This window comes from Anomaloglossus baeobatrachus, unplaced genomic scaffold (assembly GCF_048569485.1).
Source record: "Anomaloglossus baeobatrachus isolate aAnoBae1 unplaced genomic scaffold, aAnoBae1.hap1 Scaffold_586, whole genome shotgun sequence".
NCBI classification, from domain to species: Eukaryota; Metazoa; Chordata; class Amphibia; order Anura; family Aromobatidae; genus Anomaloglossus; species Anomaloglossus baeobatrachus.
This window is the reverse complement of record NW_027444949.1, coordinates 23,994-51,273: the sequence shown is the minus strand read 5'-3', so window position 1 is coordinate 51,273 and position 27,280 is coordinate 23,994. Positions and strand designations below refer to the sequence as shown.

The following is a 27,280-nucleotide window of genomic DNA, read 5'->3' as shown; positions in this document are numbered from 1 at the left end:
AAGAGATCATCATTACTCAAAGAAAACCCCAAAAACCAATGCATGATAGGAATAAACAGGTAACTTTCTTTGGAGTGGAAGCGGAGAGATCGCACCAGATGCCAATTCTAGATGTTATCACACCTGTGGTCACTGCAGCAGCAGGTGAATCCACTTTGTCCAAAAGGGATCTATTCCATTCAATTGCAAATGATCTAGATAAGACAGAGAACTGCAGCACGGGGACATAGCCGAGTTGGTCAGGTTGAGTGGTGATGAGTTTGCTATTTGGATGAATAAAGAAAGTCAAAAGTGTGAAAGATAAAAAACAAAAGGAGGAAGTGTGAAAAGTGAATGGGCCAAATTGAGGTGCATATGAAGACGTATGCTTTCTTCCAATTCATTAAATCGGGCTAATATGAATCAGGTGAATTGAGTTCTGCTTTTGGAAACTGGGTTAAGAAGGGGTGCACCGTTCCTGGAGGTACTGCAATACCAGGTCAATGCGTGGAGTGGACAGAGCAAGCTCTTTTTCCATCTCCCTGTTCTAAAAATCCATTTAATATATGGTCCCCAGATAGGGGACGTATCAGATATTAAACTGATAAGAACAGATACTACACTTGATCTTAGCCAAAAGGCCGAGAAGCGATAACCAGAATTGGTTTGGGCCTCGAGTGGCACCCTGGCCTATGCCGGACACATCTTAGGGAGAGAGAGCGAGAGGGAGACAAACCCACGCCTACACAAGACATTTTGTCACCCAAGCCAACCCTTGAAAAGGCTGCTTTGCAGAGCCAAAACAAGAAGAATGGTGCGTTTTGCAGCCGCCGCCCACTGCAATGAATCTGAATAACTCCTCCTTTAGGGCGCAAGCAACTCCCCTCCCCCTTGCAGTCTTTCCAATTCACGATACAAAAAGACGGACAGGACAGGTTGCCTGACTTTCCGTCACTGCCACCCTTTGCCATCCTTACCCGTAGAAAGCCCTTTCATCATCCCCAAACCCTAATCTTTTCCCTTTCCTTCCCAGCCCCCAAACCCTGCCCTCTGTACCTTTCTCACCACCCGCTTCCCTTCTCCTGTCATCCCCCTACCACCCGGGAAAAAAAGAGATTGCCCCCTCCTTCCACTAGCCCACCCTCCCACCCAAAGAACAACTTCTTCTGCGCAGCTTGTTTTCTAGGCAGCAGCGCTATTGTGATGTCATCGGGGGGCATTGTGACAAGCCGCCAGTGTTCCGTCTCTTCATGTTGTGCACAGTTCAAACGGAAAATACATCAACAGGCAGACTACAGAAAAGCTTACTATCAAAGGTTAGAGGGGGGCTTTCTCAGAGGGCTTTTTACAGTTTTTCTATTCCCAATTAGCCGTTTAAGTGTACTTATTGAAAGTAGTAATTCTTTCATAGGCCGCCCTTTCTTAGTATTTGACGTTCCTTATATTGCGGTATGAGGCTTCGCAGTAGGTTGCAAACATTCATCACCCATGACTGTCCCCAATTGAGCTCAGAAGCTCAATGTCTATCATGACCTCTCTTTTAGAATGTCCAAGAGCAAGCAAACTATTCCTCCAGGAGAGGGCGCCAACAGACTACTAAAGAGATCATCATTACTCAAAGAAAACCCCAAAAACCAATGCATGATAGGAATAAACAGGTAACTTTCTTTGGAGTGGAAGCGGAGAGATCGCACCAGATGCCAATTCTAGATGTTATCACACCTGTGGTCACTGCAGCAGCAGGTGAATCCACTTTGTCCAAAAGGGATCTATTCCATTCAATTGCAAATGATCTAGATAAGACAGAGAACTGCAGCACGGGGACATAGCCGAGTTGGTCAGGTTGAGTGGTGATGAGTTTGCTATTTGGATGAATAAAGAAAGTCAAAAGTGTGAAAGATAAAAAACAAAAGGAGGAAGTGTGAAAAGTGAATGGGCCAAATTGAGGTGCATATGAAGACGTATGCTTTCTTCCAATTCATTAAATCGGGCTAATATGAATCAGGTGAATTGAGTTCTGCTTTTGGAAACTGGGTTAAGAAGGGGTGCACCGTTCCTGGAGGTACTGCAATACCAGGTCAATGCGTGGAGTGGACAGAGCAAGCTCTTTTTCCATCTCCCTGTTCTAAAAATCCATTTAATATATGGTCCCCAGATAGGGGACGTATCAGATATTAAACTGATAAGAACAGATACTACACTTGATCTTAGCCAAAAGGCCGAGAAGCGATAACCAGAATTGGTTTGGGCCTCGAGTGGCACCCTGGCCTATGCCGGACACATCTTAGGGAGAGAGAGCGAGAGGGAGACAAACCCACGCCTACACAAGACATTTTGTCACCCAAGCCAACCCTTGAAAAGGCTGCTTTGCAGAGCCAAAACAAGAAGAATGGTGCGTTTTGCAGCCGCCGCCCACTGCAATGAATCTGAATAACTCCTCCTTTAGGGCGCAAGCAACTCCCCTCCCCCTTGCAGTCTTTCCAATTCACGATACAAAAAGACGGACAGGACAGGTTGCCTGACTTTCCGTCACTGCCACCCTTTGCCATCCTTACCCGTAGAAAGCCCTTTCATCATCCCCAAACCCTAATCTTTTCCCTTTCCTTCCCAGCCCCCAAACCCTGCCCTCTGTACCTTTCTCACCACCCGCTTCCCTTCTCCTGTCATCCCCCTACCACCCGGGAAAAAAAGAGATTGCCCCCTCCTTCCACTAGCCCACCCTCCCACCCAAAGAACAACTTCTTCTGCGCAGCTTGTTTTCTAGGCAGCAGCGCTATTGTGATGTCATCGGGGGGCATTGTGACAAGCCGCCAGTGTTCCGTCTCTTCATGTTGTGCACAGTTCAAACGGAAAATACATCAACAGGCAGACTACAGAAAAGCTTACTATCAAAGGTTAGAGGGGGGCTTTCTCAGAGGGCTTTTTACAGTTTTTCTATTCCCAATTAGCCGTTTAAGTGTACTTATTGAAAGTAGTAATTCTTTCATAGGCCGCCCTTTCTTAGTATTTGACGTTCCTTATATTGCGGTATGAGGCTTCGCAGTAGGTTGCAAACATTCATCACCCATGACTGTCCCCAATTGAGCTCAGAAGCTCAATGTCTATCATGACCTCTCTTTTAGAATGTCCAAGAGCAAGCAAACTATTCCTCCAGGAGAGGGCGCCAACAGACTACTAAAGAGATCATCATTACTCAAAGAAAACCCCAAAAACCAATGCATGATAGGAATAAACAGGTAACTTTCTTTGGAGTGGAAGCGGAGAGATCGCACCAGATGCCAATTCTAGATGTTATCACACCTGTGGTCACTGCAGCAGCAGGTGAATCCACTTTGTCCAAAAGGGATCTATTCCATTCAATTGCAAATGATCTAGATAAGACAGAGAACTGCAGCACGGGGACATAGCCGAGTTGGTCAGGTTGAGTGGTGATGAGTTTGCTATTTGGATGAATAAAGAAAGTCAAAAGTGTGAAAGATAAAAAACAAAAGGAGGAAGTGTGAAAAGTGAATGGGCCAAATTGAGGTGCATATGAAGACGTATGCTTTCTTCCAATTCATTAAATCGGGCTAATATGAATCAGGTGAATTGAGTTCTGCTTTTGGAAACTGGGTTAAGAAGGGGTGCACCGTTCCTGGAGGTACTGCAATACCAGGTCAATGCGTGGAGTGGACAGAGCAAGCTCTTTTTCCATCTCCCTGTTCTAAAAATCCATTTAATATATGGTCCCCAGATAGGGGACGTATCAGATATTAAACTGATAAGAACAGATACTACACTTGATCTTAGCCAAAAGGCCGAGAAGCGATAACCAGAATTGGTTTGGGCCTCGAGTGGCACCCTGGCCTATGCCGGACACATCTTAGGGAGAGAGAGCGAGAGGGAGACAAACCCACGCCTACACAAGACATTTTGTCACCCAAGCCAACCCTTGAAAAGGCTGCTTTGCAGAGCCAAAACAAGAAGAATGGTGCGTTTTGCAGCCGCCGCCCACTGCAATGAATCTGAATAACTCCTCCTTTAGGGCGCAAGCAACTCCCCTCCCCCTTGCAGTCTTTCCAATTCACGATACAAAAAGACGGACAGGACAGGTTGCCTGACTTTCCGTCACTGCCACCCTTTGCCATCCTTACCCGTAGAAAGCCCTTTCATCATCCCCAAACCCTAATCTTTTCCCTTTCCTTCCCAGCCCCCAAACCCTGCCCTCTGTACCTTTCTCACCACCCGCTTCCCTTCTCCTGTCATCCCCCTACCACCCGGGAAAAAAAGAGATTGCCCCCTCCTTCCACTAGCCCACCCTCCCACCCAAAGAACAACTTCTTCTGCGCAGCTTGTTTTCTAGGCAGCAGCGCTATTGTGATGTCATCGGGGGGCATTGTGACAAGCCGCCAGTGTTCCGTCTCTTCATGTTGTGCACAGTTCAAACGGAAAATACATCAACAGGCAGACTACAGAAAAGCTTACTATCAAAGGTTAGAGGGGGGCTTTCTCAGAGGGCTTTTTACAGTTTTTCTATTCCCAATTAGCCGTTTAAGTGTACTTATTGAAAGTAGTAATTCTTTCATAGGCCGCCCTTTCTTAGTATTTGACGTTCCTTATATTGCGGTATGAGGCTTCGCAGTAGGTTGCAAACATTCATCACCCATGACTGTCCCCAATTGAGCTCAGAAGCTCAATGTCTATCATGACCTCTCTTTTAGAATGTCCAAGAGCAAGCAAACTATTCCTCCAGGAGAGGGCGCCAACAGACTACTAAAGAGATCATCATTACTCAAAGAAAACCCCAAAAACCAATGCATGATAGGAATAAACAGGTAACTTTCTTTGGAGTGGAAGCGGAGAGATCGCACCAGATGCCAATTCTAGATGTTATCACACCTGTGGTCACTGCAGCAGCAGGTGAATCCACTTTGTCCAAAAGGGATCTATTCCATTCAATTGCAAATGATCTAGATAAGACAGAGAACTGCAGCACGGGGACATAGCCGAGTTGGTCAGGTTGAGTGGTGATGAGTTTGCTATTTGGATGAATAAAGAAAGTCAAAAGTGTGAAAGATAAAAAACAAAAGGAGGAAGTGTGAAAAGTGAATGGGCCAAATTGAGGTGCATATGAAGACGTATGCTTTCTTCCAATTCATTAAATCGGGCTAATATGAATCAGGTGAATTGAGTTCTGCTTTTGGAAACTGGGTTAAGAAGGGGTGCACCGTTCCTGGAGGTACTGCAATACCAGGTCAATGCGTGGAGTGGACAGAGCAAGCTCTTTTTCCATCTCCCTGTTCTAAAAATCCATTTAATATATGGTCCCCAGATAGGGGACGTATCAGATATTAAACTGATAAGAACAGATACTACACTTGATCTTAGCCAAAAGGCCGAGAAGCGATAACCAGAATTGGTTTGGGCCTCGAGTGGCACCCTGGCCTATGCCGGACACATCTTAGGGAGAGAGAGCGAGAGGGAGACAAACCCATGCCTACACAAGACATTTTGTCACCCAAGCCAACCCTTGAAAAGGCTGCTTTGCAGAGCCAAAACAAGAAGAATGGTGCGTTTTGCAGCCGCCGCCCACTGCAATGAATCTGAATAACTCCTCCTTTAGGGCGCAAGCAACTCCCCTCCCCCTTGCAGTCTTTCCAATTCACGATACAAAAAGACGGACAGGACAGGTTGCCTGACTTTCCGTCACTGCCACCCTTTGCCATCCTTACCCGTAGAAAGCCCTTTCATCATCCCCAAACCCTAATCTTTTCCCTTTCCTTCCCAGCCCCCAAACCCTGCCCTCTGTACCTTTCTCACCACCCGCTTCCCTTCTCCTGTCATCCCCCTACCACCCGGGAAAAAAAGAGATTGCCCCCTCCTTCCACTAGCCCACCCTCCCACCCAAAGAACAACTTCTTCTGCGCAGCTTGTTTTCTAGGCAGCAGCGCTATTGTGATGTCATCGGGGGGCATTGTGACAAGCCGCCAGTGTTCCGTCTCTTCATGTTGTGCACAGTTCAAACGGAAAATACATCAACAGGCAGACTACAGAAAAGCTTACTATCAAAGGTTAGAGGGGGGCTTTCTCAGAGGGCTTTTTACAGTTTTTCTATTCCCAATTAGCCGTTTAAGTGTACTTATTGAAAGTAGTAATTCTTTCATAGGCCGCCCTTTCTTAGTATTTGACGTTCCTTATATTGCGGTATGAGGCTTCGCAGTAGGTTGCAAACATTCATCACCCATGACTGTCCCCAATTGAGCTCAGAAGCTCAATGTCTATCATGACCTCTCTTTTAGAATGTCCAAGAGCAAGCAAACTATTCCTCCAGGAGAGGGCGCCAACAGACTACTAAAGAGATCATCATTACTCAAAGAAAACCCCAAAAACCAATGCATGATAGGAATAAACAGGTAACTTTCTTTGGAGTGGAAGCGGAGAGATCGCACCAGATGCCAATTCTAGATGTTATCACACCTGTGGTCACTGCAGCAGCAGGTGAATCCACTTTGTCCAAAAGGGATCTATTCCATTCAATTGCAAATGATCTAGATAAGACAGAGAACTGCAGCACGGGGACATAGCCGAGTTGGTCAGGTTGAGTGGTGATGAGTTTGCTATTTGGATGAATAAAGAAAGTCAAAAGTGTGAAAGATAAAAAACAAAAGGAGGAAGTGTGAAAAGTGAATGGGCCAAATTGAGGTGCATATGAAGACGTATGCTTTCTTCCAATTCATTAAATCGGGCTAATATGAATCAGGTGAATTGAGTTCTGCTTTTGGAAACTGGGTTAAGAAGGGGTGCACCGTTCCTGGAGGTACTGCAATACCAGGTCAATGCGTGGAGTGGACAGAGCAAGCTCTTTTTCCATCTCCCTGTTCTAAAAATCCATTTAATATATGGTCCCCAGATAGGGGACGTATCAGATATTAAACTGATAAGAACAGATACTACACTTGATCTTAGCCAAAAGGCCGAGAAGCGATAACCAGAATTGGTTTGGGCCTCGAGTGGCACCCTGGCCTATGCCGGACACATCTTAGGGAGAGAGAGCGAGAGGGAGACAAACCCACGCCTACACAAGACATTTTGTCACCCAAGCCAACCCTTGAAAAGGCTGCTTTGCAGAGCCAAAACAAGAAGAATGGTGCGTTTTGCAGCCGCCGCCCACTGCAATGAATCTGAATAACTCCTCCTTTAGGGCGCAAGCAACTCCCCTCCCCCTTGCAGTCTTTCCAATTCACGATACAAAAAGACGGACAGGACAGGTTGCCTGACTTTCCGTCACTGCCACCCTTTGCCATCCTTACCCGTAGAAAGCCCTTTCATCATCCCCAAACCCTAATCTTTTCCCTTTCCTTCCCAGCCCCCAAACCCTGCCCTCTGTACCTTTCTCACCACCCGCTTCCCTTCTCCTGTCATCCCCCTACCACCCGGGAAAAAAAGAGATTGCCCCCTCCTTCCACTAGCCCACCCTCCCACCCAAAGAACAACTTCTTCTGCGCAGCTTGTTTTCTAGGCAGCAGCGCTATTGTGATGTCATCGGGGGGCATTGTGACAAGCCGCCAGTGTTCCGTCTCTTCATGTTGTGCACAGTTCAAACGGAAAATACATCAACAGGCAGACTACAGAAAAGCTTACTATCAAAGGTTAGAGGGGGGCTTTCTCAGAGGGCTTTTTACAGTTTTTCTATTCCCAATTAGCCGTTTAAGTGTACTTATTGAAAGTAGTAATTCTTTCATAGGCCGCCCTTTCTTAGTATTTGACGTTCCTTATATTGCGGTATGAGGCTTCGCAGTAGGTTGCAAACATTCATCACCCATGACTGTCCCCAATTGAGCTCAGAAGCTCAATGTCTATCATGACCTCTCTTTTAGAATGTCCAAGAGCAAGCAAACTATTCCTCCAGGAGAGGGCGCCAACAGACTACTAAAGAGATCATCATTACTCAAAGAAAACCCCAAAAACCAATGCATGATAGGAATAAACAGGTAACTTTCTTTGGAGTGGAAGCGGAGAGATCGCACCAGATGCCAATTCTAGATGTTATCACACCTGTGGTCACTGCAGCAGCAGGTGAATCCACTTTGTCCAAAAGGGATCTATTCCATTCAATTGCAAATGATCTAGATAAGACAGAGAACTGCAGCACGGGGACATAGCCGAGTTGGTCAGGTTGAGTGGTGATGAGTTTGCTATTTGGATGAATAAAGAAAGTCAAAAGTGTGAAAGATAAAAAACAAAAGGAGGAAGTGTGAAAAGTGAATGGGCCAAATTGAGGTGCATATGAAGACGTATGCTTTCTTCCAATTCATTAAATCGGGCTAATATGAATCAGGTGAATTGAGTTCTGCTTTTGGAAACTGGGTTAAGAAGGGGTGCACCGTTCCTGGAGGTACTGCAATACCAGGTCAATGCGTGGAGTGGACAGAGCAAGCTCTTTTTCCATCTCCCTGTTCTAAAAATCCATTTAATATATGGTCCCCAGATAGGGGACGTATCAGATATTAAACTGATAAGAACAGATACTACACTTGATCTTAGCCAAAAGGCCGAGAAGCGATAACCAGAATTGGTTTGGGCCTCGAGTGGCACCCTGGCCTATGCCGGACACATCTTAGGGAGAGAGAGCGAGAGGGAGACAAACCCACGCCTACACAAGACATTTTGTCACCCAAGCCAACCCTTGAAAAGGCTGCTTTGCAGAGCCAAAACAAGAAGAATGGTGCGTTTTGCAGCCGCCGCCCACTGCAATGAATCTGAATAACTCCTCCTTTAGGGCGCAAGCAACTCCCCTCCCCCTTGCAGTCTTTCCAATTCACGATACAAAAAGACGGACAGGACAGGTTGCCTGACTTTCCGTCACTGCCACCCTTTGCCATCCTTACCCGTAGAAAGCCCTTTCATCATCCCCAAACCCTAATCTTTTCCCTTTCCTTCCCAGCCCCCAAACCCTGCCCTCTGTACCTTTCTCACCACCCGCTTCTGACTCGCCCACCCCAGGGCTATGGGACACCCGGTGCCGGGCCGGACTAGTCCGGTGGTAGTCAGTGGTGGCTGGGCCCGGCTCCGTGGCCCTGGTGGGTGTCAGTTGAATATGTGGCTGATGACTTTAATGTTTGTGTTCGTGACGCCACCTGTGGTATGCGGCTATTAAGCCGCCGCTGCTGTGTGAGGCCACCGGGATGATGTTATGGCAGCAATGTTAGTACTGCTCCCCACAGGTGGAGCAATGCCCGGGGCACAGTTGGTGCTTGTGGAAGTCTATGGTGCTGCGTGACTAACACGGTGCAGGGCCGACAAGCAATGAAAGAAACAGGCACAAACAGTAGTCTCTTTACCTTCTCCTCTTTTACTCGGCAGAAACTTAGTCCAGGGAGACCGTCACAGATGGTATAGATGATCCGGCCGGCCTGGAAGTGCCTGGGGTGATCTTTGGCCAGTTGAGTATGAGGCCTACTCCTTAATCTTTCTCTGCTGTTTTAGGACACTGCACTTTGGGTTAGCAATTGCCCTCTTGCTGCTGGGACTTGTTGTTCGTCCCCTCTTCTGTGTGGTAGACTGCGCAGGCCCTCTCTGGTGCTTCTCTGCTGGAGCCCACACCAGGCCCTTGGGATGCAGTTGTACCTTCAGATTGCTTCTGGGGCAGGGGGCTTACAGCTCTCCTGCCCTCCGGATTCAGCTACCAGGGATGGATTTTATGCCCTGGCAACTACAGACTCCGATGTCCGAGTCTCTGCTGTGCCTCTCTGCTCCCCTTGCTTCACTGGGCCAAGCTATCCCAGCTCTAGGCCCCAGTTCTACAAGGCAGCACTACTCTGCGTCTGCACTCTTTCACTCCTGTCTCCAAACTAACTAACACTTCCTCCTTCCAGCCAGACTTAAGGAATGCTCCCTGAAGTTCCAGGTTCAGAGCTCCCCCTGCTGGCCGGAGGGAGAACTGTGTTGAGTGTTAACTTACTGGCCAATAGATCTCCCAATTACCTCCAGGCTCAGCATTAACCCTTTTGGGAGGGCAATGCTGTTGTGGCGACCAGGTCCTGGGGCGCCACACTCCCCCTTAGTTAAATTCAGTACTCCCGGACTGTAGAGACAAACATGACATGTTAGAACATTTCATCCCATTATGGGAGGCGCAATTACTTTAACGTTACAACCTTAAACATTACTTTAAGAGTCCAGTGTGGCTCCCTGCCGGGTGTCCATTACACTGCTCCATGGGGGACCCGCCGCGTTCAAACCCCCAACGTAGGCTCTGGGCGTGCGTCAGAGCATTGATGACCCCACTCTATGCACGCCGGACGGGTTTTTCTTCAGGGGTGTTGAGCACACTGGTGCTAACTATGAACAATTTAGGTGTTGGCCACCCATAGTCCAGTGGCCCAATTGTCCATTTTCACAATCAAAGAAAAAGAAAACATTTTGTACACAATATGGCAGACATTTTGCATAACTATTTACATCCTAATAAGTACTCTTTCCCTTATACAGTTGACTCCCTATACCTTAGAGGGGGTTGTCCCCGAGTGCTGCGCTGGGACCTACGTAGCTCTGGTGTTTGCCCCTGACTACGTGGTGCGTCTTCTATCTCAGCACTACAGGTGGGCCTAACCCCCATAGGTAAGCGTGATGGTTGCCTTTGTGATCTAGGAGTCGCCAAGGGTATGACAGGTTCACCACTGACAGGGGGTTGATCCTCCTGCTCCACTGCTGGCGTGTCATCTCGTGCCGGAGCGGACGATTCTTTAGGTGGATCCGGAACCTTTTCTGTTTCTGGCTCGACCAACTGCGGAAACGTCAAAACTGGTACCACTATGGCATTGTTTATTCGGGTCCAAGTTTTGGGGAACTTTCCAAGGATGGTTTGAATCATCTCCCCTCCTTTCTCTTGACTTTGGGGACTTCCTTGTACTCCTTCCATTTCTCTTTGGATTCTGCACCGTTCAGGGCACGCTTTCAGGCGGTCTCGGGAAATTGCTTGATAGGTCTTGCCTTCATCTTTGCTTATGAGGCATACCTTACTATTGTCAAAGTTGGAGGGGATAATGGTGTAGGGCTCGTTTTCCCACTGATCATCCAATTTATGCGTCTTCCGCTTCTTCTTGAGGACTTGTTCTCCAGGTGCTAAGGGAGTTGCTGGGGCTGTTTGATTGTAATGCTGTTCTTGCCTCGTTCTTGCTTGAGACAGGCTCCTCTCTACGCACTCCTGGACCTTACGGTACCGCTGCTGCCGTTCTGTATCCCAATCCTCTATTTCTTGAACCGCCTCAGGCGACACAGTCCCCATCTCAAAGTCTACAGGCAACTTGCCTGGTCTGGCTCGCATCAGGTAAGCGGGGCTGCAGTTGGTCGAATTCACTGGGATGTGGTTGTACAGGTCTACCAGATCTGGCAACTTTTCTGGCCATTGGTTCCTTTCCTCCAGCGGCAGGGTCTTCAGCATATCAATAACCACATGGTTCATTTTCTCGCACAGTCCATTGGTTTGGGGGTGGTACGGTGTGGTTCGGATTTTCTTACAACCGTACATGTTACAGAACTCTTGGAACACTTCAGCCTCGAATGCAGGACCCTGATCAGTCAGTACCCTTTCCGGATAGCCGTGAGGTCGACAAAAGGATGCCTGGAACGCTCTAGCTGCTGTCCTGGCTGTCTGGTCCTTCACAGGCACTACTACCAGGAAACGAGAGTAATGGTCCACAATGGTGAGGGCGTACACATAGCCTGACCGGCTTGGTGTTAACTTCACGTGGTCCAGGGCCACCAACTCCAGGGGCTGCTTTGTGACAATTGGCTGTAGGGGAGACCTTTGGCTGGCATCGTCTTTCCGCCTCAGGTTACACGGGCCACAGTCTCGGCACCACTTCTCGATCATCTTTCTCATGTGCACCCAATAGAACCGATCACGGAGTAGGGCTTCCAACTTCTTCCACCCGAAGTGTCCTGCGTTATCATGATACGCTGCTAGGACCATTGGAGCATCTCTCTGCGGAACCACTATCTGCCAGACAAGTTCATTTGTTCGATAGTTGACATATCTCTTGCAGAGCTTGCCTTGGTAGGTGAACAGTCGTCCCCTCTCCTTCCACAGCTGCTGGGCTTCCTCTGGAGCGTCTGGGCCAAGATGGGTCTCAGCTTGCGCTAGCTTCTCTTTGACCAATCGCACGGCCGGGTCACCGTTCTGTGTTTCTTCCCAATTATGGTGGAGTAAGGGGTTGACCGAGACCCCGTGCTGGCTTGAGCGCTTCACTCCTACAGCATGCTCACACTGGGACACACCTTGGTGATGGAAAGCCGGTAACTCTATCTCTTCGAGTTCATCCATGTCTTCTCCAGACTCGGGCAAGTGAGGCATTCTGGACAGCGCATCAGCATTGTTATTCTTCTTGCCAGCCCGATACTTGATGGTAAAGTCAAAGTTAGACAGCCGGGCCATCCATCGCTGTTCCATCGCACCTAACTTGGCTGTTGCCAGGTGTGTCAACGGATTGTTGTCCGTGAAGATGGTGAACTTGGCCGATGCCAGATAGTGCTTGAAGCGTTCAGTCACTGCCCAAACAATAGCGAGGAACTCCAGCTTGAAGGAACTGTAGTTTTCTGGATTCCTTTCTGTGGGCCGAAGCTTCCTACTGGCGTACGCTATCACCCTCTCTCTGCCTCCCTGTACCTGGGACAGAACTGCTCCCAGTCCCACGTTGCTGGCGTCTGTATACAGTACAAACGGTTGGCTGTAGTCAGGGTAGGCCAGAATTTCTTCTCCCGTGAGAGCCCCTTTCAGCCGGACAAAGGATGTTTCCAGTTGGCTGCTCCATTCAAATGGAGGGCTCTGCTTCTTAGCCTGCTTTGGCTGGCCCACCAGGAGATCTTGAAGGGGCGCTGCTATCTTGGTGAAACCATCAATGAACCTTCGGTAGTAGCCCACCAGTCCAAGGAACTGCCGCACCTCCTTCACTGTGGTGGGTCTTGGCCAGTCCTTGATTACAGTGACTTTCTCCGGATCAGGTGCCACACCTTCTGCGCTGACCACATGACCCAGGTACTGTACCTTTGGCTTCAAGAGGTGACATTTGGACGGCTTGATCTTCAGGCCATATTTCGACAAGGATTCAAACACTTCTGCTAAGTGCTTCAGGTGGTCCTCATAAGTCTTGGAGTAGACTATTACGTCATCCAGGTACAACAGCACGGTTTCAAAGTTGTGATGGCCCAAGCAGCACTCCATCAACCTTTGGAATGTCCCTGGGGCGTTGCAGAGCCCGAATGGCATACAGTTGAACTCACAGAGACCCATTGGTGTCGTGAATGCAGTCTTCTCTTTGTCCGCCTCTGCCACGGGAACCTGCCAATACCCACTGGTGAGATCCAAGGTGGAGAAATAGTTAGCTGACTTTAAGGCTGTTAGTGACTCCTCTATTCTGGGCAGTGGATAAGCATCTTTATGTGTAATGCGGTTAATTTGCCTGTAATCTACACACATTCTCATTGTACCATCTTTTTTCTTTACGAGCACTAGTGGAGCTGCCCAGGGGCTACAACTATCTCTGATAACCCCAGCCTCCTTCATTTCCCGTAACATTTCCTTGGCACACTGATACTGTGCGGGGGGTACAGGGCGGTATCTCTCTTTAATGGGATGATGATCACCCGTGGGGATTTGATGTTTAACCCCTTTCACCTGCCCAAAATCTAGGGGGTGTTTGCTGAAGACCCGCTCGTACTCCTGTACCACCCGGTAAACCCCATGCTTTTGGTGCGAGGGGGTGGAGTCGGTGCCTACATGTAATTTTTGGCACCAGTCTTCCGGCTGCCCCTTGGAGCCATTGTCTTCCGCCTGGTCGGACGGGATCAAGGGTTCCACTGCTTTAATGGTATTGTTACTGACAGTGTACAGTTTTGCTACAGTGGCGTACCGGGGCAATTTGGCCTCCTCCTCCCCACAATTCAGGACACGGACGGGCACTCTCCCCTTGCGGACGTCCGCTACCCCTCTGGCTATCAGGACTCCAGGCCTACTGTCTGAATACACTGGTTCTACCAAGGCATGGTAATCCTGACCCTTGAGGCCTATTGCTGCCCGACACCATATCAACATTTCACTTCTTGGGGGTATTACAATGGGGAGGGGGTCACTTACCCTCACACTGCCAATTTCTCCTCCGGCTAGCTCTACCTGCTGCCTCCTCATCAGGGCTCTGATCTCCCTCTGTAGGACACGCTGCTGCCCGGAGCTGGCAGTTTCAGACGCCTGTTGCAACAAAATTATCACTTCGGCAATACAATTTTCTATCACATTTGTACCAAGGGTTAGCAGTGGGTCAGATTCTTTGCGATCAATATCTACAATTATCATCCCCTGACATGGCAATTCCACCCGCCCCACTTTAATGGTTACTTCTTTGTACCCAATTTGAGGTAAGGGCTGACCATTACTGGCCACAATCGTTAAATCATCATCTGGGCCATGGTCAATGTCTGAATCAGCCCAATATCTTTTGTACAGTTTGTGGGGGATGGTTGTTACCTGGGACCCCGTATCCAGGAGGGCATTCAAAGGGATCCCATCCAGCACAATGGGAAGGACCGGTCGTCCTCCCACATACTTGCTGCGGCTGGGGTTTGAGCCGGGCTTCCTCACACCTGGGGGTTGGCTCCTGGCCCCAGGCTCAGCCCGTTTAAAGGACAGCGTCGTGCAATGTGGCCCGCCTGGTTGCAGTGGCGGCAGATCGGTTGTCCTGTTGAATCATACCGGTCTGTGTCTCTGCCTCGGGTCGGCGGAATCCTCCTCTGTCGCATCCATGGGACGTCTTCTGGGCTGGAGGCCAACTCGATTTTTGCAGGCGAGGGGGTCATTTGTAGAGACTGCACGGTCTTGGCAAGGGCAGCCACAGTCTTGGTCAGCTCCTGGAACTGCTGTCTGAGCTCTGCCGTGGGATCCTTATCCAGGGACTGCGCCTCAGCCCCTGCAGTGGCTCGTGTTGCAGGCACCACCCCGGGGTACGTGATAGCAAGAGGCCGGAGGGGTACTGGGTCATTCGGTGTAGATTCTCTCAGTACCCTGATGGCCTGGTCCTTAAACTTTGCAAAGTCCAGAGCAGGGTTCTGCAGGACCATGATACGCAGCTGTGTCCTGTGGGCGTCTGACAGGAGCCCCTCTATGAACTGCTCAGTTAGGAGTTTGTGTTCCTCACGTACACTCTCTGGGTCCACCTGTTTAACTGCTTTCAGGGCCTCCTGCAAGTTTAAGGCATAGTCCCTTATGCTGTCTGTGGCCCGTTGCTTGCACCCAAAGAATCTCATCTTTATCTCTGCTGCGGTGCGGGTGTCAAAAGTGCTCTTTAGTTTGGCCAGTATCTGGGCTGCTGTCCCTTTATCTGTATCAGGCCAGGACTTCACTTCACGCTGGGCTGCGCCGGCTAGCTGTCCCATTAATATGCCCACCTTCTGGCTCTCAGTCAGAGGATACACCCGGAACAAGCTGTGCAGGCTTTCTCTGAAGTCACTCAAGGTATGGGACTCCCCGGAGTACTGCGGCAGCCATTCTGCTCCTGGTATGTACGGCATGGTGATCGGCATTACCGGCGCTATAGTGGGGGCTGGGGCGACGGCGACTGGGACTACTTCGGCCGGTGCTGCGGCGCCCTGGGCGATGGCAGCCACCTGCTCTCCCTCGGATTCGGACATCTTCCTCCCCCTTAGTGAACCTTACCAGGCTCCGTTCACTTTTCAAGTTTTCTTCCGGGTCGCGCGGGGTTAACAGCGCTCTGCTCTGATGGCGCGCTCCCTTCGCGCTTTGTCAGGCACGCCCCCCTTCTTCCTGCGCTCGGCGCGGCTAATGGCGGCGGCAATTTACAACCAGTACACAGTCTTTTACACAGTTCTTCAGGCGCACAGTACCCGGTGTGACCGGGCACGAAATCCTGTTCGTGACGCCAAAAGTTGACTCGCCCACCCCAGGGCTATGGGACACCCGGTGCCGGGCCGGACTAGTCCGGTGGTAGTCAGTGGTGGCTGGGCCCGGCTCCGTGGCCCTGGTGGGTGTCAGTTGAATATGTGGCTGATGACTTTAATGTTTGTGTTCGTGACGCCACCTGTGGTATGCGGCTATTAAGCCGCCGCTGCTGTGTGAGGCCACCGGGATGATGTTATGGCAGCAATGTTAGTACTGCTCCCCACAGGTGGAGCAATGCCCGGGGCACAGTTGGTGCTTGTGGAAGTCTATGGTGCTGCGTGACTAACACGGTGCAGGGCCGACAAGCAATGAAAGAAACAGGCACAAACAGTAGTCTCTTTACCTTCTCCTCTTTTACTCGGCAGAAACTTAGTCCAGGGAGACCGTCACAGATGGTATAGATGATCCGGCCGGCCTGGAAGTGCCTGGGGTGATCTTTGGCCAGTTGAGTATGAGGCCTACTCCTTAATCTTTCTCTGCTGTTTTAGGACACTGCACTTTGGGTTAGCAATTGCCCTCTTGCTGCTGGGACTTGTTGTTCGTCCCCTCTTCTGTGTGGTAGACTGCGCAGGCCCTCTCTGGTGCTTCTCTGCTGGAGCCCACACCAGGCCCTTGGGATGCAGTTGTACCTTCAGATTGCTTCTGGGGCAGGGGGCTTACAGCTCTCCTGCCCTCCGGATTCAGCTACCAGGGATGGATTTTATGCCCTGGCAACTACAGACTCCGATGTCCGAGTCTCTGCTGTGCCTCTCTGCTCCCCTTGCTTCACTGGGCCAAGCTATCCCAGCTCTAGGCCCCAGTTCTACAAGGCAGCACTACTCTGCGTCTGCACTCTTTCACTCCTGTCTCCAAACTAACTAACACTTCCTCCTTCCAGCCAGACTTAAGGAATGCTCCCTGAAGTTCCAGGTTCAGAGCTCCCCCTGCTGGCCGGAGGGAGAACTGTGTTGAGTGTTAACTTACTGGCCAATAGATCTCCCAATTACCTCCAGGCTCAGCATTAACCCTTTTGGGAGGGCAATGCTGTTGTGGCGACCAGGTCCTGGGGCGCCACACTTCCCTTCTCCTGTCATCCCCCTACCACCCGGGAAAAAAAGAGATTGCCCCCTCCTTCCACTAGCCCACCCTCCCACCCAAAGAACAACTTCTTCTGCGCAGCTTGTTTTCTAGGCAGCAGCGCTATTGTGATGTCATCGGGGGGCATTGTGACAAGCCGCCAGTGTTCCGTCTCTTCATGTTGTGCACAGTTCAAACGGAAAATACATCAACAGGCAGACTACAGAAAAGCTTACTATCAAAGGTTAGAGGGGGGCTTTCTCAGAGGGCTTTTTACAGTTTTTCTATTCCCAATTAGCCGTTTAAGTGTACTTATTGAAAGTAGTAATTCTTTCATAGGCCGCCCTTTCTTAGTATTTGACGTTCCTTATATTGCGGTATGAGGCTTCGCAGTAGGTTGCAAACATTCATCACCCATGACTGTCCCCAATTGAGCTCAGAAGCTCAATGTCTATCATGACCTCTCTTTTAGAATGTCCAAGAGCAAGCAAACTATTCCTCCAGGAGAGGGCGCCAACAGACTACTAAAGAGATCATCATTACTCAAAGAAAACCCCAAAAACCAATGCATGATAGGAATAAACAGGTAACTTTCTTTGGAGTGGAAGCGGAGAGATCGCACCAGATGCCAATTCTAGATGTTATCACACCTGTGGTCACTGCAGCAGCAGGTGAATCCACTTTGTCCAAAAGGGATCTATTCCATTCAATTGCAAATGATCTAGATAAGACAGAGAACTGCAGCACGGGGACATAGCCGAGTTGGTCAGGTTGAGTGGTGATGAGTTTGCTATTTGGATGAATAAAGAAAGTCAAAAGTGTGAAAGATAAAAAACAAAAGGAGGAAGTGTGAAAAGTGAATGGGCCAAATTGAGGTGCATATGAAGACGTATGCTTTCTTCCAATTCATTAAATCGGGCTAATATGAATCAGGTGAATTGAGTTCTGCTTTTGGAAACTGGGTTAAGAAGGGGTGCACCGTTCCTGGAGGTACTGCAATACCAGGTCAATGCGTGGAGTGGACAGAGCAAGCTCTTTTTCCATCTCCCTGTTCTAAAAATCCATTTAATATATGGTCCCCAGATAGGGGACGTATCAGATATTAAACTGATAAGAACAGATACTACACTTGATCTTAGCCAAAAGGCCGAGAAGCGATAACCAGAATTGGTTTGGGCCTCGAGTGGCACCCTGGCCTATGCCGGACACATCTTAGGGAGAGAGAGCGAGAGGGAGACAAACCCACGCCTACACAAGACATTTTGTCACCCAAGCCAACCCTTGAAAAGGCTGCTTTGCAGAGCCAAAACAAGAAGAATGGTGCGTTTTGCAGCCGCCGCCCACTGCAATGAATCTGAATAACTCCTCCTTTAGGGCGCAAGCAACTCCCCTCCCCCTTGCAGTCTTTCCAATTCACGATACAAAAAGACGGACAGGACAGGTTGCCTGACTTTCCGTCACTGCCACCCTTTGCCATCCTTACCCGTAGAAAGCCCTTTCATCATCCCCAAACCCTAATCTTTTCCCTTTCCTTCCCAGCCCCCAAACCCTGCCCTCTGTACCTTTCTCACCACCCGCTTCCCTTCTCCTGTCATCCCCCTACCACCCGGGAAAAAAAGAGATTGCCCCCTCCTTCCACTAGCCCACCCTCCCACCCAAAGAACAACTTCTTCTGCGCAGCTTGTTTTCTAGGCAGCAGCGCTATTGTGATGTCATCGGGGGGCATTGTGACAAGCCGCCAGTGTTCCGTCTCTTCATGTTGTGCACAGTTCAAACGGAAAATACATCAACAGGCAGACTACAGAAAAGCTTACTATCAAAGGTTAGAGGGGGGCTTTCTCAGAGGGCTTTTTACAGTTTTTCTATTCCCAATTAGCCGTTTAAGTGTACTTATTGAAAGTAGTAATTCTTTCATAGGCCGCCCTTTCTTAGTATTTGACGTTCCTTATATTGCGGTATGAGGCTTCGCAGTAGGTTGCAAACATTCATCACCCATGACTGTCCCCAATTGAGCTCAGAAGCTCAATGTCTATCATGACCTCTCTTTTAGAATGTCCAAGAGCAAGCAAACTATTCCTCCAGGAGAGGGCGCCAACAGACTACTAAAGAGATCATCATTACTCAAAGAAAACCCCAAAAACCAATGCATGATAGGAATAAACAGGTAACTTTCTTTGGAGTGGAAGCGGAGAGATCGCACCAGATGCCAATTCTAGATGTTATCACACCTGTGGTCACTGCAGCAGCAGGTGAATCCACTTTGTCCAAAAGGGATCTATTCCATTCAATTGCAAATGATCTAGATAAGACAGAGAACTGCAGCACGGGGACATAGCCGAGTTGGTCAGGTTGAGTGGTGATGAGTTTGCTATTTGGATGAATAAAGAAAGTCAAAAGTGTGAAAGATAAAAAACAAAAGGAGGAAGTGTGAAAAGTGAATGGGCCAAATTGAGGTGCATATGAAGACGTATGCTTTCTTCCAATTCATTAAATCGGGCTAATATGAATCAGGTGAATTGAGTTCTGCTTTTGGAAACTGGGTTAAGAAGGGGTGCACCGTTCCTGGAGGTACTGCAATACCAGGTCAATGCGTGGAGTGGACAGAGCAAGCTCTTTTTCCATCTCCCTGTTCTAAAAATCCATTTAATATATGGTCCCCAGATAGGGGACGTATCAGATATTAAACTGATAAGAACAGATACTACACTTGATCTTAGCCAAAAGGCCGAGAAGCGATAACCAGAATTGGTTTGGGCCTCGAGTGGCACCCTGGCCTATGCCGGACACATCTTAGGGAGAGAGAGCGAGAGGGAGACAAACCCACGCCTACACAAGACATTTTGTCACCCAAGCCAACCCTTGAAAAGGCTGCTTTGCAGAGCCAAAACAAGAAGAATGGTGCGTTTTGCAGCCGCCGCCCACTGCAATGAATCTGAATAACTCCTCCTTTAGGGCGCAAGCAACTCCCCTCCCCCTTGCAGTCTTTCCAATTCACGATACAAAAAGACGGACAGGACAGGTTGCCTGACTTTCCGTCACTGCCACCCTTTGCCATCCTTACCCGTAGAAAGCCCTTTCATCATCCCCAAACCCTAATCTTTTCCCTTTCCTTCCCAGCCCCCAAACCCTGCCCTCTGTACCTTTCTCACCACCCGCTTCCCTTCTCCTGTCATCCCCCTACCACCCGGGAAAAAAAGAGATTGCCCCCTCCTTCCACTAGCCCACCCTCCCACCCAAAGAACAACTTCTTCTGCGCAGCTTGTTTTCTAGGCAGCAGCGCTATTGTGATGTCATCGGGGGGCATTGTGACAAGCCGCCAGTGTTCCGTCTCTTCATGTTGTGCACAGTTCAAACGGAAAATACATCAACAGGCAGACTACAGAAAAGCTTACTATCAAAGGTTAGAGGGGGGCTTTCTCAGAGGGCTTTTTACAGTTTTTCTATTCCCAATTAGCCGTTTAAGTGTACTTATTGAAAGTAGTAATTCTTTCATAGGCCGCCCTTTCTTAGTATTTGACGTTCCTTATATTGCGGTATGAGGCTTCGCAGTAGGTTGCAAACATTCATCACCCATGACTGTCCCCAATTGAGCTCAGAAGCTCAATGTCTATCATGACCTCTCTTTTAGAATGTCCAAGAGCAAGCAAACTATTCCTCCAGGAGAGGGCGCCAACAGACTACTAAAGAGATCATCATTACTCAAAGAAAACCCCAAAAACCAATGCATGATAGGAATAAACAGGTAACTTTCTTTGGAGTGGAAGCGGAGAGATCGCACCAGATGCCAATTCTAGATGTTATCACACCTGTGGTCACTGCAGCAGCAGGTGAATCCACTTTGTCCAAAAGGGATCTATTCCATTCAATTGCAAATGATCTAGATAAGACAGAGAACTGCAGCACGGGGACATAGCCGAGTTGGTCAGGTTGAGTGGTGATGAGTTTGCTATTTGGATGAATAAAGAAAGTCAAAAGTGTGAAAGATAAAAAACAAAAGGAGGAAGTGTGAAAAGTGAATGGGCCAAATTGAGGTGCATATGAAGACGTATGCTTTCTTCCAATTCATTAAATCGGGCTAATATGAATCAGGTGAATTGAGTTCTGCTTTTGGAAACTGGGTTAAGAAGGGGTGCACCGTTCCTGGAGGTACTGCAATACCAGGTCAATGCGTGGAGTGGACAGAGCAAGCTCTTTTTCCATCTCCCTGTTCTAAAAATCCATTTAATATATGGTCCCCAGATAGGGGACGTATCAGATATTAAACTGATAAGAACAGATACTACACTTGATCTTAGCCAAAAGGCCGAGAAGCGATAACCAGAATTGGTTTGGGCCTCGAGTGGCACCCTGGCCTATGCCGGACACATCTTAGGGAGAGAGAGCGAGAGGGAGACAAACCCACGCCTACACAAGACATTTTGTCACCCAAGCCAACCCTTGAAAAGGCTGCTTTGCAGAGCCAAAACAAGAAGAATGGTGCGTTTTGCAGCCGCCGCCCACTGCAATGAATCTGAATAACTCCTCCTTTAGGGCGCAAGCAACTCCCCTCCCCCTTGCAGTCTTTCCAATTCACGATACAAAAAGACGGACAGGACAGGTTGCCTGACTTTCCGTCACTGCCACCCTTTGCCATCCTTACCCGTAGAAAGCCCTTTCATCATCCCCAAACCCTAATCTTTTCCCTTTCCTTCCCAGCCCCCAAACCCTGCCCTCTGTACCTTTCTCACCACCCGCTTCCCTTCTCCTGTCATCCCCCTACCACCCGGGAAAAAAAGAGATTGCCCCCTCCTTCCACTAGCCCACCCTCCCACCCAAAGAACAACTTCTTCTGCGCAGCTTGTTTTCTAGGCAGCAGCGCTATTGTGATGTCATCGGGGGGCATTGTGACAAGCCGCCAGTGTTCCGTCTCTTCATGTTGTGCACAGTTCAAACGGAAAATACATCAACAGGCAGACTACAGAAAAGCTTACTATCAAAGGTTAGAGGGGGGCTTTCTCAGAGGGCTTTTTACAGTTTTTCTATTCCCAATTAGCCGTTTAAGTGTACTTATTGAAAGTAGTAATTCTTTCATAGGCCGCCCTTTCTTAGTATTTGACGTTCCTTATATTGCGGTATGAGGCTTCGCAGTAGGTTGCAAACATTCATCACCCATGACTGTCCCCAATTGAGCTCAGAAGCTCAATGTCTATCATGACCTCTCTTTTAGAATGTCCAAGAGCAAGCAAACTATTCCTCCAGGAGAGGGCGCCAACAGACTACTAAAGAGATCATCATTACTCAAAGAAAACCCCAAAAACCAATGCATGATAGGAATAAACAGGTAACTTTCTTTGGAGTGGAAGCGGAGAGATCGCACCAGATGCCAATTCTAGATGTTATCACACCTGTGGTCACTGCAGCAGCAGGTGAATCCACTTTGTCCAAAAGGGATCTATTCCATTCAATTGCAAATGATCTAGATAAGACAGAGAACTGCAGCACGGGGACATAGCCGAGTTGGTCAGGTTGAGTGGTGATGAGTTTGCTATTTGGATGAATAAAGAAAGTCAAAAGTGTGAAAGATAAAAAACAAAAGGAGGAAGTGTGAAAAGTGAATGGGCCAAATTGAGGTGCATATGAAGACGTATGCTTTCTTCCAATTCATTAAATCGGGCTAATATGAATCAGGTGAATTGAGTTCTGCTTTTGGAAACTGGGTTAAGAAGGGGTGCACCGTTCCTGGAGGTACTGCAATACCAGGTCAATGCGTGGAGTGGACAGAGCAAGCTCTTTTTCCATCTCCCTGTTCTAAAAATCCATTTAATATATGGTCCCCAGATAGGGGACGTATCAGATATTAAACTGATAAGAACAGATACTACACTTGATCTTAGCCAAAAGGCCGAGAAGCGATAACCAGAATTGGTTTGGGCCTCGAGTGGCACCCTGGCCTATGCCGGACACATCTTAGGGAGAGAGAGCGAGAGGGAGACAAACCCACGCCTACACAAGACATTTTGTCACCCAAGCCAACCCTTGAAAAGGCTGCTTTGCAGAGCCAAAACAAGAAGAATGGTGCGTTTTGCAGCCGCCGCCCACTGCAATGAATCTGAATAACTCCTCCTTTAGGGCGCAAGCAACTCCCCTCCCCCTTGCAGTCTTTCCAATTCACGATACAAAAAGACGGACAGGACAGGTTGCCTGACTTTCCGTCACTGCCACCCTTTGCCATCCTTACCCGTAGAAAGCCCTTTCATCATCCCCAAACCCTAATCTTTTCCCTTTCCTTCCCAGCCCCCAAACCCTGCCCTCTGTACCTTTCTCACCACCCGCTTCCCTTCTCCTGTCATCCCCCTACCACCCGGGAAAAAAAGAGATTGCCCCCTCCTTCCACTAGCCCACCCTCCCACCCAAAGAACAACTTCTTCTGCGCAGCTTGTTTTCTAGGCAGCAGCGCTATTGTGATGTCATCGGGGGGCATTGTGACAAGCCGCCAGTGTTCCGTCTCTTCATGTTGTGCACAGTTCAAACGGAAAATACATCAACAGGCAGACTACAGAAAAGCTTACTATCAAAGGTTAGAGGGGGGCTTTCTCAGAGGGCTTTTTACAGTTTTTCTATTCCCAATTAGCCGTTTAAGTGTACTTATTGAAAGTAGTAATTCTTTCATAGGCCGCCCTTTCTTAGTATTTGACGTTCCTTATATTGCGGTATGAGGCTTCGCAGTAGGTTGCAAACATTCATCACCCATGACTGTCCCCAATTGAGCTCAGAAGCTCAATGTCTATCATGACCTCTCTTTTAGAATGTCCAAGAGCAAGCAAACTATTCCTCCAGGAGAGGGCGCCAACAGACTACTAAAGAGATCATCATTACTCAAAGAAAACCCCAAAAACCAATGCATGATAGGAATAAACAGGTAACTTTCTTTGGAGTGGAAGCGGAGAGATCGCACCAGATGCCAATTCTAGATGTTATCACACCTGTGGTCACTGCAGCAGCAGGTGAATCCACTTTGTCCAAAAGGGATCTATTCCATTCAATTGCAAATGATCTAGATAAGACAGAGAACTGCAGCACGGGGACATAGCCGAGTTGGTCAGGTTGAGTGGTGATGAGTTTGCTATTTGGATGAATAAAGAAAGTCAAAAGTGTGAAAGATAAAAAACAAAAGGAGGAAGTGTGAAAAGTGAATGGGCCAAATTGAGGTGCATATGAAGACGTATGCTTTCTTCCAATTCATTAAATCGGGCTAATATGAATCAGGTGAATTGAGTTCTGCTTTTGGAAACTGGGTTAAGAAGGGGTGCACCGTTCCTGGAGGTACTGCAATACCAGGTCAATGCGTGGAGTGGACAGAGCAAGCTCTTTTTCCATCTCCCTGTTCTAAAAATCCATTTAATATATGGTCCCCAGATAGGGGACGTATCAGATATTAAACTGATAAGAACAGATACTACACTTGATCTTAGCCAAAAGGCCGAGAAGCGATAACCAGAATTGGTTTGGGCCTCGAGTGGCACCCTGGCCTATGCCGGACACATCTTAGGGAGAGAGAGCGAGAGGGAGACAAACCCACGCCTACACAAGACATTTTGTCACCCAAGCCAACCCTTGAAAAGGCTGCTTTGCAGAGCCAAAACAAGAAGAATGGTGCGTTTTGCAGCCGCCGCCCACTGCAATGAATCTGAATAACTCCTCCTTTAGGGCGCAAGCAACTCCCCTCCCCCTTGCAGTCTTTCCAATTCACGATACAAAAAGACGGACAGGACAGGTTGCCTGACTTTCCGTCACTGCCACCCTTTGCCATCCTTACCCGTAGAAAGCCCTTTCATCATCCCCAAACCCTAATCTTTTCCCTTTCCTTCCCAGCCCCCAAACCCTGCCCTCTGTACCTTTCTCACCACCCGCTTCCCTTCTCCTGTCATCCCCCTACCACCCGGGAAAAAAAGAGATTGCCCCCTCCTTCCACTAGCCCACCCTCCCACCCAAAGAACAACTTCTTCTGCGCAGCTTGTTTTCTAGGCAGCAGCGCTATTGTGATGTCATCGGGGGGCATTGTGACAAGCCGCCAGTGTTCCGTCTCTTCATGTTGTGCACAGTTCAAACGGAAAATACATCAACAGGCAGACTACAGAAAAGCTTACTATCAAAGGTTAGAGGGGGGCTTTCTCAGAGGGCTTTTTACAGTTTTTCTATTCCCAATTAGCCGTTTAAGTGTACTTATTGAAAGTAGTAATTCTTTCATAGGCCGCCCTTTCTTAGTATTTGACGTTCCTTATATTGCGGTATGAGGCTTCGCAGTAGGTTGCAAACATTCATCACCCATGACTGTCCCCAATTGAGCTCAGAAGCTCAATGTCTATCATGACCTCTCTTTTAGAATGTCCAAGAGCAAGCAAACTATTCCTCCAGGAGAGGGCGCCAACAGACTACTAAAGAGATCATCATTACTCAAAGAAAACCCCAAAAACCAATGCATGATAGGAATAAACAGGTAACTTTCTTTGGAGTGGAAGCGGAGAGATCGCACCAGATGCCAATTCTAGATGTTATCACACCTGTGGTCACTGCAGCAGCAGGTGAATCCACTTTGTCCAAAAGGGATCTATTCCATTCAATTGCAAATGATCTAGATAAGACAGAGAACTGCAGCACGGGGACATAGCCGAGTTGGTCAGGTTGAGTGGTGATGAGTTTGCTATTTGGATGAATAAAGAAAGTCAAAAGTGTGAAAGATAAAAAACAAAAGGAGGAAGTGTGAAAAGTGAATGGGCCAAATTGAGGTGCATATGAAGACGTATGCTTTCTTCCAATTCATTAAATCGGGCTAATATGAATCAGGTGAATTGAGTTCTGCTTTTGGAAACTGGGTTAAGAAGGGGTGCACCGTTCCTGGAGGTACTGCAATACCAGGTCAATGCGTGGAGTGGACAGAGCAAGCTCTTTTTCCATCTCCCTGTTCTAAAAATCCATTTAATATATGGTCCCCAGATAGGGGACGTATCAGATATTAAACTGATAAGAACAGATACTACACTTGATCTTAGCCAAAAGGCCGAGAAGCGATAACCAGAATTGGTTTGGGCCTCGAGTGGCACCCTGGCCTATGCCGGACACATCTTAGGGAGAGAGAGCGAGAGGGAGACAAACCCACGCCTACACAAGACATTTTGTCACCCAAGCCAACCCTTGAAAAGGCTGCTTTGCAGAGCCAAAACAAGAAGAATGGTGCGTTTTGCAGCCGCCGCCCACTGCAATGAATCTGAATAACTCCTCCTTTAGGGCGCAAGCAACTCCCCTCCCCCTTGCAGTCTTTCCAATTCACGATACAAAAAGACGGACAGGACAGGTTGCCTGACTTTCCGTCACTGCCACCCTTTGCCATCCTTACCCGTAGAAAGCCCTTTCATCATCCCCAAACCCTAATCTTTTCCCTTTCCTTCCCAGCCCCCAAACCCTGCCCTCTGTACCTTTCTCACCACCCGCTTCCCTTCTCCTGTCATCCCCCTACCACCCGGGAAAAAAAGAGATTGCCCCCTCCTTCCACTAGCCCACCCTCCCACCCAAAGAACAACTTCTTCTGCGCAGCTTGTTTTCTAGGCAGCAGCGCTATTGTGATGTCATCGGGGGGCATTGTGACAAGCCGCCAGTGTTCCGTCTCTTCATGTTGTGCACAGTTCAAACGGAAAATACATCAACAGGCAGACTACAGAAAAGCTTACTATCAAAGGTTAGAGGGGGGCTTTCTCAGAGGGCTTTTTACAGTTTTTCTATTCCCAATTAGCCGTTTAAGTGTACTTATTGAAAGTAGTAATTCTTTCATAGGCCGCCCTTTCTTAGTATTTGACGTTCCTTATATTGCGGTATGAGGCTTCGCAGTAGGTTGCAAACATTCATCACCCATGACTGTCCCCAATTGAGCTCAGAAGCTCAATGTCTATCATGACCTCTCTTTTAGAATGTCCAAGAGCAAGCAAACTATTCCTCCAGGAGAGGGCGCCAACAGACTACTAAAGAGATCATCATTACTCAAAGAAAACCCCAAAAACCAATGCATGATAGGAATAAACAGGTAACTTTCTTTGGAGTGGAAGCGGAGAGATCGCACCAGATGCCAATTCTAGATGTTATCACACCTGTGGTCACTGCAGCAGCAGGTGAATCCACTTTGTCCAAAAGGGATCTATTCCATTCAATTGCAAATGATCTAGATAAGACAGAGAACTGCAGCACGGGGACATAGCCGAGTAGGTCAGGTTGAGTGGTGATGAGTTTGCTATTTGGATGAATAAAGAAAGTCAAAAGTGTGAAAGATAAAAAACAAAAGGAGGAAGT

General features: G+C 48.4%; 12 non-coding genes across 12 annotated transcripts; all 12 read right to left on the bottom strand.

Annotated features, from left to right (window-relative positions):
• Positions 1-441: 441 nt before the first annotated feature.
• On the bottom strand, positions 442-632 carry LOC142285005 (U2 spliceosomal RNA). Its single transcript, XR_012746436.1, has one exon. It is a non-coding gene; the product is annotated as a U2 spliceosomal RNA (small nuclear RNA).
• Positions 633-2,019: 1,387 nt separating this feature from the next.
• On the bottom strand, positions 2,020-2,210 carry LOC142285004 (U2 spliceosomal RNA). Its single transcript, XR_012746435.1, has one exon. It is a non-coding gene; the product is annotated as a U2 spliceosomal RNA (small nuclear RNA).
• A 1,387-nt stretch (positions 2,211-3,597) lies between these two features.
• Positions 3,598-3,788, bottom strand: LOC142285003 (U2 spliceosomal RNA). The gene has a single exon (XR_012746434.1). It is a non-coding gene; the product is annotated as a U2 spliceosomal RNA (small nuclear RNA).
• A 1,387-nt stretch (positions 3,789-5,175) lies between these two features.
• On the bottom strand, positions 5,176-5,366 carry LOC142285002 (U2 spliceosomal RNA). The gene has a single exon (XR_012746433.1). It is a non-coding gene; the product is annotated as a U2 spliceosomal RNA (small nuclear RNA).
• Positions 5,367-6,753: 1,387 nt separating this feature from the next.
• LOC142285001 (U2 spliceosomal RNA) lies at positions 6,754-6,944 on the bottom strand. The gene has a single exon (XR_012746432.1). It is a non-coding gene; the product is annotated as a U2 spliceosomal RNA (small nuclear RNA).
• Positions 6,945-8,331: 1,387 nt separating this feature from the next.
• Positions 8,332-8,522, bottom strand: LOC142284999 (U2 spliceosomal RNA). Its single transcript, XR_012746431.1, has one exon. It is a non-coding gene; the product is annotated as a U2 spliceosomal RNA (small nuclear RNA).
• A 9,409-nt stretch (positions 8,523-17,931) lies between these two features.
• LOC142284997 (U2 spliceosomal RNA) lies at positions 17,932-18,122 on the bottom strand. Its single transcript, XR_012746429.1, has one exon. It is a non-coding gene; the product is annotated as a U2 spliceosomal RNA (small nuclear RNA).
• Positions 18,123-19,509: 1,387 nt separating this feature from the next.
• LOC142284996 (U2 spliceosomal RNA) lies at positions 19,510-19,700 on the bottom strand. Its single transcript, XR_012746428.1, has one exon. It is a non-coding gene; the product is annotated as a U2 spliceosomal RNA (small nuclear RNA).
• Positions 19,701-21,087: 1,387 nt separating this feature from the next.
• On the bottom strand, positions 21,088-21,278 carry LOC142284995 (U2 spliceosomal RNA). The gene has a single exon (XR_012746427.1). It is a non-coding gene; the product is annotated as a U2 spliceosomal RNA (small nuclear RNA).
• Positions 21,279-22,665: 1,387 nt separating this feature from the next.
• On the bottom strand, positions 22,666-22,856 carry LOC142284994 (U2 spliceosomal RNA). The gene has a single exon (XR_012746426.1). It is a non-coding gene; the product is annotated as a U2 spliceosomal RNA (small nuclear RNA).
• A 1,387-nt stretch (positions 22,857-24,243) lies between these two features.
• On the bottom strand, positions 24,244-24,434 carry LOC142284992 (U2 spliceosomal RNA). Its single transcript, XR_012746425.1, has one exon. It is a non-coding gene; the product is annotated as a U2 spliceosomal RNA (small nuclear RNA).
• Positions 24,435-25,821: 1,387 nt separating this feature from the next.
• Positions 25,822-26,012, bottom strand: LOC142284981 (U2 spliceosomal RNA). Its single transcript, XR_012746422.1, has one exon. It is a non-coding gene; the product is annotated as a U2 spliceosomal RNA (small nuclear RNA).
• Between the last annotated feature and the right edge of the window lie 1,268 nt (positions 26,013-27,280).